The sequence below is a fragment of the Cupressus sempervirens genome, chromosome 4 (assembly GCF_028749045.1).
Source record: "Cupressus sempervirens isolate cs-2001-9-10 chromosome 4, ASM2874904v1, whole genome shotgun sequence".
NCBI classification, from domain to species: Eukaryota; Viridiplantae; Streptophyta; class Pinopsida; order Cupressales; family Cupressaceae; genus Cupressus; species Cupressus sempervirens.
Window position 1 is genome coordinate 870,236,230 of NC_143121.1, and position 21,959 is coordinate 870,258,188.

General features: G+C 34.6%; 1 pseudogene; it reads left to right on the forward strand.

The window, feature by feature from the left end:
- The first annotated feature begins 1,887 nt into the window (after positions 1 to 1,887).
- LOC149564174 (receptor-like protein 4) overlaps positions 1,888 to 21,959 on the forward strand; it is a 38,863-nt pseudogene continuing 18,791 nt past the window's right edge.

A 21,959-nucleotide genomic window follows, 5' to 3' on the forward strand; every position in this document is an offset into this window, starting at 1 on the left:
AAAATTTGTGCAAAATATTAAAAATTGTGTGATAATGGAGTGTTGAAGGAGGAGCACAAGATTATTGCTAAGAAAGGGATAACCCATGCCCTAGCCTTTCTAAAGGTTTTCAAGGTTGAGTGGATAAAGATTGTGTTGAACTGTGTGCAAGATATAAAGATTTGGTTAGAGGGTGGACCAATTAAGATCAACATGGCTATCATACAAAGGCAGAGTGGAATGGTTATGGCATGTTGATTGATGGGATCGATGACCCTATCATTAAATTTGTAGTACGTGTGATTGCACACAAGTTCTATCAGTCAAGTCAATTAAATAGTGTGCCTTGCATTGTAGTGGACTTGGATACAAAATTGTGAGGAAAGGTCATAGTTATGATCTAGTTGAGATACAATTGCAACAATTGTCAAAAAATCTTGGAGAGATAGGGATGCCTAAGCCGGTTGTGGATAATTATTTTGATGGTATATGCTTTATGGTAGATACATATTTTATATATGCATAGGAAGTACTACCAAGGATTGCATGGATGAGGTTGATGTAATATAAAGTGAATTTTGATGAAGTAATAGTAACAATGGATGCATTGCTATATGAAGATATTGATGCAAATGCTGAGCCATTCGATACAAATGATACTGCTAAGAGAGGAATGAATTTAGAAACAAAAGAGCCCAAGACAGATAGAAAAAGAAAGAAGAATCTTTAGGGAAAACTTGGTAAAGATCAACTTCATATCACTAAAGGAAAAGGAGAGGATGAGGAATCTGAAGAAGAAGATAAAGTCAAGTTATCTAAGGGCAAAGAACTAGTTGTTGTCAAGCCCAACGAAAAAAAGCAGAAGAAAATATTGGTTGTCGATCCAAAAGTTAAAGAGTGTCTTAAGAAAGGTGTAAATAAGGTTTCTACACCACCTAATCTAGAGCTAAAAAGAAGAGTAATTACAAGTTCAAAGGCAACCCAACCCCTAGGTGTAAAGGAGAAAGGTAGTCCAGGAAAGAGGAAGCCGACTAGAATGCCAAAGAAAAATCTACCTAAGAGGTCGAGGAGAAAAATGGTCATGAAACAGGAGTGGGAGGTAGAGGATGAAGAAACAAAATCTGATGATTTGAGATAACATCAAATTGTAACCAGACTGCCTCCAATAATTGTTGACTAGGTATGTGAGACAATGAAAGAGTCAGACAATATAGAAGCATTAAAGATAATCAATTTTGATTCTTTAAATAAAGAAGGTCAAGAGAAGATTGAAAAAGCTATGATAGACATGATGATACAATTCAAATCTATGCCTATAGAGTTAGGTAAGACATTCTTGAAAACCTGTATAATAAAGTTAATGCTAAGTGAAAGTGGGCACTATCTACTAAAAGACAAATTAGGGAGATTGTGTTAGCACAAAAAATGCTAGTTTTGGGAAAGACACATATGTCTATATCCCTAAAATATTTTGTGAGGAAATTTATACCTAAGGAGAGGGCTTATAAAATTTTGATAAATAAGGCTCATGAAGTTGAGAAAGAAAGCATAAGTATATGGAAGGAAGCATTTAGATTTCTTATTCCATCGAATATTAAAGAAGATGAAAAAGAAGAGATAGGTGAAGAAGTCAAGGAAGAGGAGGATCATACAATAGAAGTTGCCAAACTTGTAGAAGATATAAGACAATTTGGTAGAAGGGTGTAAACAACAAGATATTGTCACAATTGAGGATATTCCTAATTCATCCCCACAGAATTAGAATGTATTGACTTACAAAGATCTAAAAAATGCTACACTAGATGCCTCTAATCCCTCTCTATCATTTATCCTGTGTTACTACAAGTACAAGATTATCCAAGGATTTAGAGTACAAGTACTAAAGGTTTCAATGTTACATCAGTTACAATGGTTTCTGACATGAGTACCAAGCAACAGGGCAAGGCAATAATTATGTATCCACAATTTACCCATGTCATGGATGTCAAACTAGATGAGAGTAAGACATAAGAAGAGAAAGAAACAATAGAGATAGAGAAACCCAAAGAATAAGAGGCTATCTAAGCTCTTATTGAATTTCTAAGTGTTATAGCTAGAGAGACCTTAAATGTTACACATGTCTAACAATTTAAATCAACTCAACAAGGGAAGTCACTTGGATCGAGTATGAAGGGAAAACAATTGCAGATATCACTACCTAGTTATAGCACCCCTTAATCTTAAATGATGGCACAAGAAGATGATACAACATAGGATTTAGTGAGTATAGATGAATTCATCACATTACCTATATATGACTTGAACAATATGATATTGGAATAGATGGAAGACTTGCAAACCTTGCTACATTGCAAGAAAAAGCGAGGATAGTTGAGGAGAGAACACAAAAAGAAATAGGTATTGCACAATATAAAGGATATTTTTGTTGATGCATTTAATATTGTTGATGTTAATTGTTATAATTCTTTAGAATAACTGAGAGGGGGGGTGAATCAGTTATTCAAGGTCCAAATTCCCTAATAATACTTTTTCTACAAATCCTTAATGGTGCATAACTGAAATGATCATGCATGCAATTGGACATTTAAACAACTATAAAAAGTAAACATGCATCACACCATAACACTAAGAATTTGATAACCCAGAAACCCTCCAAGAATAAGAAGGTAAAACTGGAGTGGGGATGATACCCACAAAATAACTACACAATTCATTTCAACCACTTCTGATGGTCTGCCTTGTTAAAGGCCTGCCCTGTTAAAGGCTACAACACATTGTTAAATGTGGCCTTGTTAGAGGATTTCACCATACTGTTAAGAATGGGCCTGGTTAAAGGACTTTGGAACATTCACTTGGAATGTCACCCTGTTAAAGGATTTACAACATGGCTATTAAACCAACCTAAGTCCATAGGATTTATTTTAACTGTTACAATTGCTAGAGAGTAACAATAATGACTTTTGATCTGATACAACTTACAACATGTATTGCAGATTGCAAATCACACTTTAGTTCAATCCTTTGCTTGGCTTTAATTACTACAGCTCTGTAAGCTTGTAATCTCAAGCTTCCTCACCTTGAGTCTTCTTACTCATCATACCAATGCAATCATATCTATGGTCACCTATCGAAGCAGAGTATCTGTGCTCTCTTCCATCTTAGCACCTTCTTCAGCACTTCATGCTTTCATTTTCGACCACCTCACACTTGCTTCGTGACCTTATGATTCCTTAAATAGAAATTTGGAATACCTTTCCCACTCAATTCACCCTCTCCAACTTTAGGGTTTCAATAGATTAGGTAAGATACAATGTATCTATCCCATATCTTACTCTTATCTAGAAACTTCATCTAGAATCCAATTATATTTTTCAAAAACATTTTACAGTGTTCTATGCCACCAGCTCATCATTTTTATCTTCTATCTGATTCACATAATTCTAGATAACAACCATGTCGGCTCAGATCTGGCGAATCTTCGATTTTCAAAATAATGCAGCAACTCGGCATTATTGATTTACTGATGCTTGACACCTGAAGAAATTTTGTGAAACTTGGCTCTTCAAATTCACTCGGCACTTATATCTTGCTTGGCACTTGAAAAATTACTTGGCATCTATTTATTTTCTGCTACTCAACACCTGATCTTCACTCGGCACCTGAAGACCACTCGGCACACACTAAGTTGAACTTTTCTCAGCTTCAACTAAAAATCTGTTCGGCACTAACTAGCTTGCTCGGCTCTTGATCCTTGATATGTTTTGGTGTGTCCATCCTTTGTGTCTTAAAGTATGTCATCAATACATTATTTCATCAATGGCTTAGTTGATCCTTATACTTCATTAAAACATCATAACTTCAACCTTTCTCTAGGTACTCTAGTTACATCTTTTTGATTGCCACCTCCTTGTCAATCAACCAACTTATAGTATTTGGATCACTAAAGCAATTGTCATTCCTGCAAGTAGCAAGTTTGACATCAATGAAAAAACAATGATTGAAAACATTCTTTACTAGTTCCATTACTCTTCAATCATTTCCAACAATCTCCCTCTTTGGCATTGATGGAAAACCAAACCGATCACTTGATCAACTTAGTTACCACCAAAATTATATACATTTTCTGCTACATTATGCTTCCTTCTTGACTGTTTCATCCTTTACTACTGATCTCATATATCTCCATATCTTTCATATATATCTCCCTCTATATATATCTCCCTCTTACTTTGTATTGATGATCAGTTTTTTGCATATATCTCCCTCTTTGACATAAATGCCAAAGATGTAGCATCTTTTACATGTGAAATATAAGCTTTGCATCTCATATTGTCTCCCTCTATCACCATGCTTGTGACTGATTTGGAGTTCCTGCTCCTATTTTCATCCTTTGCAACATTCTTCTGATATTTCAATGATTTGTTCCTGTTGATGCAGGGCAGCTTCTTTGCTTTAAACTGCTTGAGTTAGGGGTATTACCCCCAACTTGCCTCTAGGATATTCATAAGCATCCTTGGGCAATGGTTTGGTGAAGATATCTATAGTCTGTTCCTTTGTGTGAATGTACTCCATCTTCACTTGTTTGTCTTCTACCAATTCTTTGACATAGTGATACTTGATTGCAATATGCTTGGTTTTTGCATGCATTACTAGATTCTTGGATATGTTTATAGCACTTGTATTATCACAATACAATATCACAAGTTTGGTTACCTCTTCTTTCATTTCTTTTAATAAATGTGTGAGCTACACAATATTTGTGTAATTGACTGCTACTGCCACATATTCTGATTTTGCAGTGAACTGAGATGTGCATGTTTGCTTCTTACTAGTCCAAGTAACTAGTCTTTTACCTAAAAATAATGCTCCTCCACTTGTGCTCTTTCTGTCATCAATGTTGCCTCCCCAATCTACATCTGTGTATGCATTGAGCTCAAACTTTTCATTCTTTTTATAATATAGGCCAAAATCATTAGTTCCTTTGAGATACCTCATTATTCCTTTTACTGCTATGAGATGATTATCTTTAGGATTAGCAGAGAATCTAGCCACTATTCCAACTGCTAATGCTATGTCTGGTCTGCTATGTACAACATATTGTAGTTTTCCAATCATGGATCTGTACATTTTTTGATTAACTTCAGCTGATACATCATTTTTGAATAGCTTATGTCCTATTGCCATTGGTGTGCTGACTGGTTTGGAGTCTTCTAATCCAAACATTTTAAGTATCTCTTTGATGTACTTTGATTGTGTCATAAATATACCATGTTTTAGTTGATGTACTTGCAAACCAACAAAAATTTTGATTTCTCCAAACATAGACATTTCAAACTCATGTTTCATTTTGTCAGCAAAACTTTTGCAAAGTACTTCCTTTCCTCCAAACACTATGTCATCCACAAAGATTTCAGATACAATAATATCCTTACCTTCTTTTGATTTGATGTACATGTTGTTGTTATCATCAGTTCTTTCAAATCCTATTTGCACTAGATACTTGTGAAGTCTCTCATACCATGCTCTAGGTGCTTGTTTTAGGCCATAGAGTGCTTTATGTAGTTTACAAACCATATCCCTATTGTTTTCATCAACAAATCCCTCTAGTTGTTCAATATAGACTTCCTCTTCTAATATATAATTCAGAAAAGCAGACTTTACATCCATCTGATAGATTTTAAAACATTTATATGCAGCATATGCAAGTAAAGTTCTTACACCTTCCATTCTCGCAACAGGGGCAAATGTTTCCCCATAGTCTAATCCTTCTTCTTGAGCATAACCCTTACATACTAGTCTGGCTTTGTTTCTAGTAATCTCACCATTCTCATCTAGCTTGTTTCTAAATACCCACTCGGTGCCAATCACATTCTTGTCAACTGATCTAGGAACTAAACTCCAGGTTTTGTTCTTCTTTATTTGATCAATCTCTTCTTCCATAGCCTTATACCAGTCACCGTCTTGTAATGCATCATACACTGTCTTAGGTTCAAATTTTCTTAATAGACATGATTCATTTCTTAGTCTATTCCTCGTCATTGGTCTTGCATCTTTGTCACCAATTATTTGTTCAGCAGGGTGATGCCTCTTCACATATTTGGACAATCTTGGTTCTGTCCTTGTTTCCATGTTTGATCTTTCAGATTCAGGATCACTATGCACTTCATTGTCAAGTAGTTCTACATCTCTATTATGTGCACTGACTTCAGAGTTAGAATGAGTATTTCCTTCATTCTGCAACTCGACTTCTGAATGCAGCTCGACATTCACTGGTTGTGACTCGACTGAGACTGAAACTTGCTATTGAATCCCAATTTGATTGGTAGTATCCTCGTCAATAGGCATTCCTTCATAAGAATACACAAAGGTTCTGTAGTCATCCATTCTCTTTAGTTTTTCAACTTGGACATCTGCGTGCTCATCAAAGTTTACATTTGCACTTTCCACAATTTTTTCAATGTTAGTATTTAAACACTTGTACGCTTTACTTCTAGTGGAGTAACCAAGGAATATGCCTTCATCACTTTTTGCATCAAATTTTTCATTTCTAGCATCTTTAAGGATAAAGCATTTGCAACCAAATACTTTGAAATGTACATTGGGTGAGTGACCATACCATAATTCAAAAGGTGTTGCATTAGTACCTTTCTTGACTTGACCTTGGTTCAGTGTATGAATAGCCACACTTACAGCTTCTCTCCAATATTTTAGAGAAACAGTCTTTTCCATCATTAATGTTTTGGCATAGTCAATCACAGATCTATTTTTTCTCTCAGAAATTCCATTTTGTGGGGGAGTTCTAGGGGCTAATGTTTGTCTCTTGATTCATTTGTCTTTGCAATATATCTCAAATTCATTTGATGTGAATTCACCACCTTTGTCTGATCTTAGGCATTTCAAACTCTTTCCTATTTCCTTTTCAACTCTAGCCACATACCACTTAAACATTTGAAAAGCATCATATTTTTGCTTTAAGAACATAAAAATCATCATCCTGGAATAGTCATCAACAAACAACATTATATATTTATCTCCTTTGTAGCTCTATACTTCTATTGGACCACATAAGTCAGTATGGACTTACTCAAGTACTTCTTTAGATGTATAGTTTTTACTCTTGAAACTTGACTTGGTCATTTTTCCTAGCTGACATTGTTTGCACATGATATTGTCAGGTTTATTTAGTTTAGGTAAACCTTTGACTTTCTTCATTTTATATTGACTAGATTATCAAAGTTGACATGACATAGCCTTCTATGCCATACCCACACATCATCAAATTTTGCAACAAGACAAGAAGTATTTTTCAGATCAAGATAAAACAGATTACTTCTTGTTTGATCTCCTTTTCCTATCAATCTGCCAGCAGTATCATAGATTTTTGTAGTTTTATTTCCAAATTCTACTTTGCACCCTACATTGCCTAACTGTGAGACACTTAGCAAATTGTAGTTTAGTCCTTCAACATAGTAAGCATTATCACATGAAATTTTCTCTGTAAGCTTAATGGAACCTTTTCCTTTGATTTGACATGGAGCATCATTACCAAATCTAACACTATTTCCATCATAGTAAGTAAAGTTAACAAACTTACTTTTGTCTCATGTCATGTGATGTGAGCATCCACTGTCTATGATCCATCTGTCATTCTTGTTCATACATGTTACCAGTGCTGTAGGCTCTTCTTCATCAGATTGGTCCTTCATGGCCACATAAACAACTTCATCATCATTATCATCAGAATTTTCTTCAACAATATAGCACTTCTTGCATTTGTCTTTGTAATCTCTCTTATCATCTTCTCTTCTATTTGTGTACTTGTTGCCTTCCTTGTATTCCTTTTTATGTGTACACCTCACAACAATATGTCCTACTTCATTGCAATTGAAACAAATGATAGGCAGCTTACCTTTGAATTTTCCTTTGCCTCTGTGAAATCTTCTAGCTAGTAATGCTTCTAATTGTTCCACGTCTTCCTCATCAGTGCTACTGTCATTGGATACATATTTCATCTTTCTTTCCTTCTTTGATTTCACCTGTTCAGCATCTTTCAGTGATAGCTTGGCCTTGAAAGCAGATTCAACATTCTTAGGTCTATAGTTGTCAAAGTTAGATAACTCAAATGCAGTGAGTCTACCCACTATACCTTCAAAACTTAGATTGTTTCCTGACACACATCTTAGCTCTTGTACAGCTGATACTCTAATAGCATAGATAGGGAGCAAGGTTCTTAAAAACTTACTATTAACAGTATCATCATCTAATTGACCACTCAAACATCTTATTGCACTTACCACTTCCTTTATTCTAGAGGCATACTGAATAGCATTCTCACTTTCTTCCATTTTCATATCATCGAACTTTCTTTTGAGGCTTTCTCTTTTTTCTCTTTGGACATTCTGATCTCCCCCATAAATGTCTGATAGGGCTTTCCACATCTTGAATGCAGTGTCACATCCTTTGATATCATCGAATTCAGCATAGTTGAGTGCAGAAGCAATTTTCAGCATTGTTTGATTGTGTTCCTGTTTGTTTTTCAAATATTCTCCAGTAAGAGTAATTGTTGGATCAACATGTTCAGTAACAATTGAATTTTGGGCATAATCTTCTATGGATCCAAGATGTAGCTTCATCAAGCTTTGCCATGCAACAAAGTTGTCTTTGTTGAGCTTGGAAACTTCTCTCTTAGGCATTTTGATCTTTTCTGCTTCTAGTCCCTTTAAACTAAGTCAGCAGCAATGCTCTAATACCAATTGTTATAATTCTTTAGAATAACTGAGAGGGGGGGTTAATTAGTTATTCAAGGTCCAAATGCCCTAATAATGCTTTTTCTACAAATCCTTAATGGTGCATAACTGAAATGATCATGCATGCAATTGGAAACTTACTCAGCACCTATTTCTTTTCTACTACTTGGCACCTGATCTTCACTCGACACCTGAAGACCACTCGACACACACTAAGTTGAACTTTGCTTGACTTCAACTGAAAATCTGTTCGGCACTAACTAGCTTGCTCAGCTCTTGATCTTTGATATGTCTTGGTGTGTCCATCCTCTGTGTCTTAGAGTATGTCATCAATACATTATTTCATCAACGGCTTAGTTGTTCCTTATACTTCATTACAACATCATAACTTCAACCTTTCTCTAGGTACTCTAGTTACATCTTTTTGATTGCCACCTCCTTGTCAATCAACCAACTTATAGTATTTGGATCACTAAAGAAATTGTCATTCCTGCAAGTAGCAAGTTTGACATCAATGACAAAACAATGATTGAAAACATTCTTTACCCATTCCATTACTCTTCAATCATTTCCAACGGTTAATATGCAACATCCAATTTTGGATTAGTTAGTGTATATAGTTGATAAGGTTTAGACTAAAGATATAGAGACCGACAATAAATTGATGAGATGGTCTAAGAATAAATTTGAGCATGAAGTTTTGTAGAAAGTTTCAACAAAACTTTCAATTATGCAGGTTGAAATTTCTAACATTACCACTCAGTTGGAAGGAATTTTGAAAGTTATTCCTTCTTTATACATGAAACTTTGTGATGTTAAGTTCTTCACATTGTAGAATCAATGATATATTGATATGATTCAGGCATATATGAAGGCGTATACACATTCTTTGGGAAAGAACACAAGTTCAAGCTCACCTTCATATAATAAGTTGACATTTGATCAATAGAGATTAGCTAAGTTAATGGCTAGAGACAGTGGCATAAGGAGTAAATTAATTTCAATTCAATTCATGCTACTACCACATTTGAAGATAATTTAGATGTAATTATCTATAGCTTAGAATGTAATGAAGAAATATACACATCTTTCAATAATTGAGAGCTTAATTGATCTAGTTGCTTAGCTAGAGATTGATATTCAAGTCATGGAACTAGCAAGAGATAGATGGAATATACTACTTGAAGAAATTTTGGGTATTCATCAAATATTTTTGGATAAATACAAGTTGACCCCTGTAAACCCCAAGAAATAAGTGACAAAAATAAAGGGGACATATACTCATGACATACATTATGAGGAAATATTCAAATAAAAGGGAAGATGATAGAAATTAGAAATAACATTTTCAAATGAATCAACATTAGAGTTTACAGACATGTATATCTTGTATAATAGAGATAAAAAATTTAAGACTGAGTTACAGTCTCAAGGGGAGCATTATTTTTGCATGGAAAGCTAAGTCATGACAAAGTGTTTTTGCCACTAATGTCAAAGGGGGATATTGTTGATCTCTAAGCCCAAGTTTCCTATTAGTCTTTGACACTTATTTCTTTCCAAGGTAGTGTTAGATAGTCATCACTATGACTGAGCCATCTAGAGAAAGTCAAGCTACAAAGGAATTGTCTATATTTTATCATAAGCTAAGCAAGTCAGAGGTTGTTGAGCACCGTAGTAGAGACCAAATCAACATACATGTTGAATAACATAGAAGAGACCGAGCATTTGGAAATTCAATTAATTCTGAGTAAGTAAGTGTATGTCAAGTGTATAGAAGCTAAGTAACAACATCAATTTTAGTTATGATCAAGTGTCAGAACATTCTAGTGCCAAGTAAACTAGTTTTCACATATGAGTTTGTAATTGCACAAACACTTATGTAAATCATTTTAGCCAACTTCTATACAATATTTAAATATTGTAGAGACATTTAAGGAGGATATTATGCATTTTTTTAGATGGCATTAATCCCAAGAAAAGAAAATTAACCAATCAAAAAATCAGAAGGGAAAACATAAAAAGGATGAAATATGGATCGTTGATCCTAATCTAGAACTTTCTACAATTGTCTATTTAAGTAGGGTTCTAAACCTAAACCATTATTAGAGAGTGAAAGTGAGCATGAAGGAGCAAACAAGCTAAGTACAAAGCAAAGGAAGGCTAAATATAAAAAGAGATCAAACAGAGAAACCAGAGTAGTAAAGGACAAAACAAAGATATTAGATAAGGAGATCATATTGAGACTTTGAAGAGAGGAGATTCATAATAATATTTTAGAGGAAACTAAAGGATTAGATACTGAATCAATTTTAACAGATTGAGTCAGGGAAAATCTCTTAACAGAGTGATTCTAACAAACCTTATTTAAATATCCTAACATAGTTCTTACTTTATTGTAAGTGTAAAATCCTTTAACAAGGTTAGACCTAATAGTCTTAAACACTCTTAGAAGGGTAAACCCCTCAAAAGGTAGATCATCAGATATGATCAAATTATAACCCTAAGAGGTGAACTTTGTTGTTCTAGCAATAAAGATTGTGGATTTCATTCCCACCCCAATTTTACCTTCAACTTGAAGTGTTTCTAGGTTACCAATATTATTGTGTTATGTGTTGATATTTTACATGGATGGTATACTTAGATAGATTACATTTCAGCACTATAATTTTATGTTTATATGATGTAAAATCTTAGATATGAGATGAATGAGGTGTGAATACAATTAATTGTTTTATCAGTGAAAATTTTTGTAAATTCTAATTCAACCACCCCCAACTCCCTCCCCCACCTCTCTGAATATCTTGTTTCCCATTAAGATTTCCAAAAACACCATGAAAAAAGTGTAGATCAGAAAAGGTATAAACAAGACTCCCTATGAATTATGGTTTGGACATGCACCTTCATTAAAATATTTTAGACTTTTCAAAAGTAAATTTTACATAAGAGAGATGATGATATTGGTAAATTTGATGCAAGAAGTGATGAAGGTGTGTTCCTTGGTTATTCATTGAAAATACAAGCTTATAGATGTTTTAATTAAAGAACTAAGACTATTGTGGAGTGCGCAAATGTGAAAGTGGATGAAAAGTTTGGAGTTAAAGAGAGAATGCTGGATTATATTTTTGATGAAGAAGAAATAATCCTAAACCTGTTAGAGAGAACATTGAAGTTTTCTTTGAGAGTGACAATGATTTGCAGAATGATGTTCAAATTATTAAACAAAGAGAAGAATGATTTGAACCTAGAGAATAAGAAAGACTTGTAATAGAAACACCTACACTAAACATGAATTTGAAAAAGAACCACCCTACTGATCATATTATTGGAAGAAAAGACAAAGGAGTTATGACAAGAAACAACGTAGATGAAGAATTGTGTCTAATTTTTCAAGTTTAACCAAAGAGTGCAGATGATGCATGCAAGGATGATCATTGGATTCAAGAAATGAAGGAAGAACTAGATCAAATTGCGAAGAATGAGGCATGGGAATTGGTCCCTAGATCTAAAGATACAAATGTTATAGGAACTAAGTGGATTTTTAGAAACAAGATGAATAAACAAGGTGAGGTTGTGAGGAACAAAGAAAGATTGGTATGTAAAGGATATTCATAGAAAGAAGGCATATATTATGAAGAAACATTTTTCGTTATTTCCAAACTTGAAGCAGTAAGAATGTTCTTGGCTTGTGCAACAAGCAAGAAGTTTAGAGTATATTAGATCACTAGTAAATTTTGACCCAATTTTTGATGAAATTTGGTCAAAATTTTGACTCATGTTGGTCGAAGTTGCAACCAAGTACTGCGTCACAATTTTTGTCATCAAAATTTTGATCAAACCTCAAATTGGTCAAATGTTTGACCAAATATTTGGTCAAAAAGATAGCATTTTGGATGAGCCTAATTGGTCAAAATTTTGACCAAATCTTGGTGGAAAATATTAAGAATTGGTCAAAATTTTGACCAATTATGTTTTATCCCACAACCAAGATGCCATGGTCACAACCAATTGGTTGGTCAAAATTTTAATCAATGCTTGGTGGAAAACCTCCAAGCATTGGTTGAAATATCGACCAATTCTGGTCTATCCCATGACCAAGATGCCATGGTCATGACCAAAGAGTTGGTCAAAATGTCGACCAATTTTTGGTGGAAAACCTTCAAAAGTTGGTCAAAATTTTGACCATTCTGATTTGTTTATAAAAAAAAACATAGTGGGTTGCAGTGGATATTGATTACCATTGTAATATGTATGAGTTGCATCAATGAGTAAAAGAATTTATCATTGTATGGTGATTCTCAGTAGGGAAAGAACCTAACTCGTAGAGGTAGGGGTTACTGCGGCAGCCACATCCAACAACAAACCAAAATCTTAGTTAGATGGAGTAGAGCTATTGGCACCATTAGCAACTGTTTGTCATTTTTGCCTTCCCATCAAAATCACTGCATTTGAATTTGACATAGTAATGTTTACAAGTTTTAAATATTCAAATATTCAAAAGGGGCACAAAATACTTTACGCTCAACCTTGCATATTTCTTTCCCTGCACATTTTAATGTTTCTACAGGCCCGCAAGTCCCCATCGTCGGACCGAGATAAATCAGCGGTTGGCGCTATCTCACTATGGAAAGTTGCACGTTGTTTTGCCATAGCGACATAGCACCTTTTGGCCGCGTGGCCGGTGGGTCCTCCCTTTTTCTTGTTGTTTCTCTGGCACCGAATTTTTATAGATCCTCGAAGGGCACTATGGCACTATCAAAAAATTTGTGTTCCTCGCCATTACCGACATAGTGCCCAGACGAAAAGTGATACTACAGCAACATCAGAAGGAGGGTGGGTCCCAAGTATGCCCCGTCAGATATCAGTGATGAAATTTGGCACGCATTGGCAGTTGGTCAATTTTTTTAATTATTGGCTAAGGTATGACTATGTAGAATGTGGGTCCTACTTCACTTGGCGGGCCGCAAATGAGGACTTGTAAGACAGGTTGGCACATGACCAGTTTCTTATTGGTTGGTATACTAATAGGTCGGATCCATCTTGCTCACCGCTAGATCTCAAAAAATCAACGGTGGGTGTTATCTCGCTATGGAAAGCTGCGAGGATATTACCCATAGCGACATAGCGCCTCGACAACACGTGGCACAGATGACATCATGGACTCGCCCTTCTCCAAAGAAATATTATGGCTCATCCTCGGTGGCAGTTGTCAGGTGGGTCATAGTACAATGGTGGTATTTCATTGGTCCACTCAGCCAACTCAGTGTGTAGTAGCGCAATTTTCTTGCTCGCCATAGATCTAAGGAAAATCAATGGTGGGTGCTATCTTGCTATGGAAAGTTGCAAGGATATTACCCATAGAGGCATAGCGCCATTGTGCCATGTAGATCAGTAGGGCTAGGTCATGCCAAGATGAAGATGCTAGGTGTGCTGAGTGGTTTGTGGGCCCAGATTTTCAAGTTTTTTTTTAAGGGAGATAGCACAATAATACGACGAGTCTTCACGATCATCAAATCAATCTGGATCCACGGTGGGCGCTATCTCACTATGGGAAATTGCTCAAAGGATACGCATAGCGACATAGCACCTCGGTGACACGTGGCAGGGTGGGGCCAAGTATTATGAAATAGTTAGTTGGTGCCAGTTAGGATCACAAGGTCCAGCTAAGGTGTAAATAGCAGTTAAGGCATTGATAGTTAGTGGCCGACGGTTAGTATAACGTTGCGGTCAAGATTTTTTTTTAAAGAAGATGGTGCGGTTAGTAATGAAAGAGGTGGTCAACTCGAGAAGACCTTGTGAGGTGGTAGAAAGGAAAGAAATTATTGGCCCACGTGGCTCATCCTGCTTGCAATTTTAGTTTGACTCATTGACTTGTTGATTCACAAGCCAAAATGATGGAAAACCAAGGTTATCTTGTGAATCTGACCAACCAAGAATGAGTGCAGAACGAGAGGGACACTCCACTACCCATTTTTTTGATCCATCTACCTAGTCAAAATGGCTTAATGGTTCCATTTCCATCCTCTCAAGGCATTATTTGACACAGAAGATCAGATATCATTGCATCTGGATCCAAATCTAGATCAAATTTTCTTCATGATTGTTCTCTGCAGGACTTAATGGCAAGTTATTGCAAAGTAATTACAATTGGAGGACATCCTAGTTATGCCTGAGCTATAAAGGCAAAATTTTATGAATTTTGTGGCGGTCGACCTTTCTCTATTTTCTCTGTTATTGCTCTGTAGATTCTCAGTGTAAATTCCCCTATGCCTCTAAACTACATGATTTTCTGCCTTATCTCTTTCAGCCATTGGTATGAAAGTACAAGAACTCTTTGCCTCTTAATGGTGTTTTGTAGAGATCTATGATCTATATGACTGTATCTCCTTGGCCTATGAATGATAATATAAGTGAATCTCTCTTTCCTTGTTTCATTCATCTTGGTCTTCTAATCTGCATGTGATTATTAGATTAAAGCAAGTATGAATGTGTATATCCTTAGTTTCATTCTAGTTCAATAGTGCATATATGGGCGTCTGAACACTCTATTTTGGTGCATCACCTCCCTAGATTAGAATAGGTAGATTTTCTTTCCATGCATTCCCTCTCCCTTTTCCTTTCTAAGAATAGTTAGGTGTGCCCTGATAGTAAGAGAAAGCCGACCTTCTCCGAAGACTCAACCTCATAGTTCATGTCCCACAGCTTGGAGGTTGTTTCCATGTTTCACTAGGTTGTCCTCATGCATAGGCTCTGGACAAGGGTGAAAACCTCAATGACAACAGCAACCACAGACAAATCCTTAAGAGAAGAGTTTGAATCCATGAACCATTAGGGGTATCAAGTTTGATCTTCTTAGGGAGTCCCTTCAAAAAATCAACCACCATGAGGATGCACATGAAGATCTTCCATGACAACAAGGTTTCAACATAAATGCAATAACCTGGCATGTGCTAGAGATAGCATGACATTCTCAAAAGGCTCAAAGGATTTCATATAATTGAATTTAGTAGCACTTTCCACACCTGTTAGATAAATTAGAGTTGAAAGCTTCTTGGACTAAATTTGACTCAAGAGACATCAATATATTTGTATTGAATATAACATTTCTTAAAATAATCATTAACCCAAGTATTTATTGCATGCATGTAGAGAAACACATGAATACACACAAACATGCTACTTGTTTATATGTTCAATGATGTTTAATTCTAGGACAACCATCTACATCCATATGGAGCAATCTCAAATTACATGAATATCACAAGAAATTTCCTATTTCTCCTCTTTATTTCAAAAATTTCCAAACACATTCCTTTAGAATAAAACCATTTCCTCCAAATTTCATAGGCCTGGAAAAAATTTGTAATGGGCACCCCTGAATGTCCCAAAAACTAAACCAAATTGCTGAAAGGAATTATGTCAAACAGTTTGCATTCAACCTTTTATTTCTCCATTTAATGTTTTAAACCCCTTATAACTCCAGAAATCAAACATTTATTTGTTTTTTTGTGTTTGTGCATGGAATTGGTATCATACAACATAAACAGGAAAGAAACTACAATAATATGCAAAAGTGGAAATGAACTACAGCCAAATAAATGTTATTTTCAGAATTTATAAAACCAAATACATGGTAGATTTATCAACTCACTAATTACTTCAGCATTATTGACATAATACTCCAGCACATGCTTTCGAACTTGCTGCTACAATACTTTGTCCTTCAATCAGTGCACTACCTTCGTAATATCATTCTCTTAAAGTGGCATAAGCGTTGAACAAGTAGTGAAGAAGATATGAGCAAAATACCAAATCTGCCCGTAGCAAAAAATGCAACTAAACTGCCTGATAATGAAGCCGATAACAAAGGATTCCAAAGGCCAAACCCCAAGGGAATGACATCTAGAATGTTACAAGAGAGGATAAACGTCTTCAAATGCCAAGAACGGAGCTGCAACTCACACACCAATTTCTTCTCATATTCAACCTGTCTAATGAAGCCACAAATGCTTCCTTTTATTCTATTTCCAAGGGTTCGCTCAACTCATATGGGCAATGTGGGATAAAAGATGTGTAATATATAAAACATATATTAAAATACCCCTTATGTCTCCCTTGGGTACACATCACCATAAAATAAATATTAAAGTAACACTTTAATATTTTACAATTAAATTAAACGTTACTTTAATAAAACTTCAGGCATTAAAATGTATTAGCAATCAGACTCCGAATAATGCGAGTGATAGCTCATCGAAAAGCTCTCACCGAGGAGTATCGAATCCAATCACCAAAATTGACCTGCACTGTGTCCTGTCGAATTACTAAAAATAGTAAGTATGCCTGAAACTGAGTAAATCAACTTTGTTTTGGCCCAAATTGGAAATGACTATGGCAAAACACTCCAGGATCCCATTAAACCCTTTGTTAGCCCTCGAGACCATGTAGAACAAGGCTAACGCACACACACTTGGTCAATTGCTAAAATGGGGATATTACAAAATCACGAGCATTCTTGATGTTCATTTTGGCTACCTTAAGGTGTAGTGTCATATTTTAGCAATTAAGATAGAGATCTTCTATAAGTTCTTGCCAAATGCTATTAGATTTTGTGTGCATAAAGGCATTTTTTTCCAGTCAATAGTATAAACTAACAATTCTCTTTGACCAAGTACAACAAACATCTACATACATTTGATAGATGTAGTTAGTTATTAATAATCTATCAATTTTTCAATGATTTCCCTTTGATTAAAAATAAATCAATTTGTCAACAACTTCCCTTTGACCAACTGTGCCACACATCTACATGAAGTTATAGACAAAATCATTAAGAACATGTCAATTCCAATTTGTACATTATAGTGACACAACATCTATATGAAATAGAGAACTTATCATAGGGAAGTAAGAGCATACATATTCTCACAAATTGCATGGAATTTATCATCAAATTTTGTCAATGAATGCTCAAGTAAGATTGTAGCTGGACAAACAACATCTTCATGAATAACTTCATCAATCGAGCATTTTTCTTTGAATGAACCCCGTAGACTACCTATCTCCTGAATATTGAAATATTCTAGTGAAGATATATTGACTAGACAATGAGGTGATAGCATTTGAATTGAAGGCATTTTTATTTTCTCTTCTTGTACCTAAAAAAAGAAACAATGACATATCCCTGGTCAGTTTTTGACATAAACACTAAATAAAATAAGAAATTGGAAATAAACTGCATGAAGATATGATTTAACACAATATTATTACTATCAATGTATAAAGATAGAGTCCTACTTATATCTACTTGAGACCATGATAACTAGACCAAAACTTGACATAGAAGAGTAATTGTACAATGAGACTACCAATGTAACACCACAAGGCACTTATAAATGTGTCTAATGTTGTATCAGGAACTCAAAGCAACCTTAAGAAAGTTGAGATAAAATGTGAAATAGCAAAAAAGGGCTCATGCAAAGTGTTGTAGATAAGAAAATTGTCCTTACGGGTGACACAAAAGAAAATAAGGCAAAACATTATGAAATTGAAACATAAATTACAATATTGAATTAGCCAGCCAAATTATTCCTTGAATAGGTCCTACAGTAAGAAAATGCCTTGGTATGATGTTAGCAGGCATCAAAATTGAGTAAAGAAAGCTTATTTATCTAAGTTCAACCTACAAATGCATAAACACAAACTAACTTAATTATTTATGATCTCCTTCCCTGCAAGTGGACATTAATGTGTTTACAAACAAAAATAAATTGGACCCTTAAGCAACAATAAAATATATATGTGTACCTGATTTTCCAAATGAGCTGAATGGCAACAAATTAAAATTGTTCATGGGTGAAAACTACACATGTATAAAAACTCAAGAATAGATATTGTCACAAGTGTTTCCTTGAGTCCATAAGTAACAAAAGGGTATGAAGTCAAAGATCTACTCTTTCCTTGATTGCACAATAAATTTGATAGTGGGGCACTCGTTCCAAAACATTGTAGTGTAGACTTCTAGATTTTTATCATAAATTACCAAGAGCTTTCATGCACAATATTCTTGAAACATAATTGCATGAAAGAGTGGGTGAGATCCTATGGAAATCCATTCCTACCATTTTTTGTTGAAAATAGAAGAGAAGTCCAAACATCAAAGTTCATATAAAGGTCTAGGAACTTCAAAAATTCTGAGAATAACCCACAACTAGACACCATTACACATTTTCTATTTCCTAGATTATCATCTTCTTCTAGATTGCTAGTGAATTTGATTAAATCACACCCTTCGCTAATGATTATGAACATAAATTTCTTTAGTTCTAATATAATAATCTCTGACTTGTATTTGAGAAAACTTCCACACCATGCTTGTTCTAAACTAAATTTAAGGAATGTGCGAAGTGATCTCTCAATTCTCAGAAAGGGAATATAGCTTGCATCTAAAAGACAGAATCTCTCTTGATAGTCAACATTCATAGTTTTAAAAAGTCTTTCCTAGTATAGAGAATGGGGATGTCCATACCCTTTCTCAAACACAAGCCATCGTTTAGCCATGATAAACCTTGCATAATAAACTTTGTTTGACATGACTTCTTCTGTCAAAAAACTATTGCAAGTCAAGTTTCTAGTAAGCTTTGTGTCCATTTTAGTTAGAATTATTTTAAGAGGCTCATTAAATCCAACCAAAATTCCCTTTTAGAATGTGACCCTATGATATGAAATGCTTTGGAACTATCCCAAGTATGAAAAGTGGAACTTACTAGCACGGCTAGACTAGGAATCATAAAGGAGGACAAATGCACTCATGATACCCTATGATCTTCAAATGGTTTAAATTTTATGAGACATGCTTCCATTTTATGAAGAAGAGAAAAAAATTTATCACATCAAATTTCTCTTTGCATGCATTTTTGCAGTTCAATATATGCTGAAATAAGGTTTGGAACTCCTCTCAATAAGCCATGATGAAAGCTTATGTCTGATATGGCTATGTGTCCAATTGAAAAATCTACTATATCAGTAAAAGTCAAGCCATTTTTTCTTCAATGCCATTAATGTTTATAGAACTAGACACCACTATAGGCTTGTGCATCAAGAACAACACCATATGTGAGGAACTATTTGAAGAAAGCTGGGATAAAATCTCGAGCAAATGCAAGAAGACAGGTATATCAATGTCAAAAGCTATAATATAGAACAAAGAAATAAGCAACAAAATATAAACATGCTTCCATTTTTCCTTTTAAAATTAGGAACTTGGTAACAATATGTTTAATCAACATATAGTTTAACAATTATACCATGATAGTTTGGGGAAATGTTTATTTGAAGAATTGGAAAGTGTTTGAAGATAGGACTAAGGAAACCAAGCATTTTTTTCTTTTACTTTATCCAAATAATCTACTCTCCTTCAAAATTATTTTCAAACCTTTATGAAACATTCTACATATGATGAATGGAACTGTCACATGAATAAAAAGAAAGATGTTTGCAAAGATCAGTAACTAAAAAGAATAACAATAACAAAACTTACATTGAAAGTGCAATACTTAAAGTGCACTCACATTCCAAGCATGTTAAATGAAACCATAGCATACACAAGGATCACAACCATAATTATTTGAACATATATTAAGCATATCATTCAATCCAGAAGGGAAAACCAAGAACCACAAGTGGTGTTTACATCTTTTCCATAATTTACAAAGGACAATTTTATATGGTTGGATACCAAATTATGATTCAGTGTACTCCTAAAATAATGTCAATGTTAAAAGTAACTTCACCTGAATCCTTTGGTTGAATCCAACACACCAAGAATATAGTCTACAGTGACAATAGGAATTCCCAAACCTTCACAAAGTTCTATAATTGCATTTAGTGAGAGTGCACTACATCTTGTAAGAGCATTCAACACAAAACAATTTAATCCAAATTCACTTTATGAATAGGATTACCTATGCATGCTTATAGCCAGTAGAAATTCATTATATATAGTTATTAATTTCCAATCAATCAAGAGAATCACAAGCCACACTAGAATAAGAAAATATTTTGGAATTTCAAAATCCCCTGTAAGATAAAGATCAAAACCAATTAACTTCTATACCATTGTGACAAGGGGTTTTAGATGCACATTGAGCTAAAATAGAAATCCCAAAATATTTCATTTATATGGAAATGGTGAAAAGCTGAAAGTTGAAATGAAAGGATAAAACTTGAGAGCAATTCAATTATAGAGGCAAGAAGCATTACAACGTTGATACCATATTTTACTAGCCTTTAAAATTTCTTAGATAACTAAATCACAAAAGGAGAAATTTCTATATGGATCTCATGAAACCTTCCAACTATACATCACATAGACTACAATTTAGGCTAAGTAGATTCAATGGCATTTCTCTACTATTTAAGCTTTAAATGTGTATTAATTTTTTTTATCCATTATCAATTTCATCGAATAGGGTGTAGGAGTAGATACACGACCCATCAACACCCTGAGGAACCCTACAAGATCAAAATATCTTCCACAAGAAAGAATGGCAAGAATAGCTTGCTTCAACAATGCAAGATTGGTTGAATATTACAAAGAACAAGAAAATGTACATGAAATGCCTAAATTATGCACTATTTTGAAAGATTTAAAACAACTTCAGATTTTAAGTGTCACTTTTAATCTGAATGCAGTTTACTACACTTACAAATTTAAACATTCATATAAGTATTTTCATGATCAATGCACAGGCTTCAACCATTTTGGTTATGGCATATAGATATCTATCAAGAAATATTGTGGAGATTTATAGATGTTCAACCCACATTGGGGACTTACATGCTACAAATGTGGGAGCTCCTATAAATGTTACCATTGGAATTTGACTATCATTGAAAAGTATTATTTTTGTTCTCATAACTCTATTGATGCAGTTGTCCATGTTTGAACCTTTATTTTGTTGGTAATGATCAGGTGCATAATGCAAATTTCTTATGCAACTAAGTAATTTTTTGATCTTATAGTTTGGAGAAGACCTACCTAGATTGGCTCCTCCATTGCTTTTGTGGGCCATGCACTCTTTATCAGGAATATAGAGAGCTCCAAAATAGGGGATTTGATCCTGCTCTCAGTAACACATCTACATATTACATCTATCTTGTAATTAGATCTTTATTTAGTTTTAGAGTTTTCTCAAGGAGTCAGAGTTGATTTTTGTTTTGGTATTAATTTTGTGT